Below are 1,298 nucleotides of genomic sequence, written 5' to 3'. Positions count from 1 at the left end.
TATGCATGCATGTATGTCTGTATGTATGTGTGTATGTATGTATCTATCTATGTATGTATGTGTGTATGCATGCATGTATGTATCTATGCATATATGTATGTATATATGTGCGTTTGTGTATTCATGTATGTATGTATGCATGCATATATGTATGTATGCATACGTGTGTCTATGTATGCTTTTATGTATGTATATCTGTGTGTATGCCTGTATTATATATGTATGCTTGTCTGTCGATCAGCGGGCATGGTTATATATGAACGGCTGTTTATGTATGTGTATATTATATCACAACATAAGCAGAAAATAGGTGTGTATAATGTGTGTATATATGTGAAGAGAGATAGAGAGAAAGAGAAAGAAAGAATGAAAGTGAGAAATATACATATACATGTAAGTATATATATATATATATATAAATATGTATGTATATATATGTATATGTGTGTGTGTGTGTGCATGTGTATATATGTGTATGTATATATATATATATATATATATATATATATCCATATATATGTATATATGTATATACATATATGTATATATATATCTATATATATATACACATATATATACTCATGCACACATGTATGCACATACATAAATGAATACACACACACACACACACACACACACACACACACACACACACACACACACACACACACACACACACACACACATTCTAGACTCTAGATCGTTACGTTTTATCTTTTTTTGCTTGGTTTACACTTTATTTCCGCTTTGTTGTCTCCCTTTGATGTTTTATTTACTACACAACGTTGGACAGCAGACATTTTGGACGACCAGCAAAGCTTTAAACGGTCTCAGCGCTATGAAAGGGAATATGTAATGTGTAACGGTTCTGTCAGACGTTTGTCCAAGACATTGGAGAAGAATATGTCTGATAGAAGAAGGGAACGAGAGAAGAGTGGAAAGGGATGGAGAGATAGTAAAAAAAAAAAAAGAAAAAGAGAGAGAAAGCGTATAAATAGAAAGGAAAGAAGAAAGGAAGAGAAGTTTGAAGAGAGGTTGAAAGACATAGAGATAGAAAAAGGGGAAGTGAGGTGTGAAGTGTGGGTAGGGAGGTGAGGAAAGCAAGCCAAACGAAATAATATGAATAAGAAAATAGAAAAATGAAAATAAGCCAAAAACAATGGCAACAGTAAATACAAAAAACAAATATTGTCTGTCCTTTCGCTGTAATGGGCTTGTGCGTGTTTGTGTTTGTGTACACACACGCACACACACACACACACACACACACACACACACACACACACACACACACACAC

This window comes from Octopus bimaculoides, chromosome 21 (genome assembly GCF_001194135.2).
Source record: "Octopus bimaculoides isolate UCB-OBI-ISO-001 chromosome 21, ASM119413v2, whole genome shotgun sequence".
Classification (NCBI taxonomy): Eukaryota; Metazoa; Mollusca; class Cephalopoda; order Octopoda; family Octopodidae; genus Octopus; species Octopus bimaculoides.
This window is presented reverse-complemented; position numbering follows the sequence as displayed.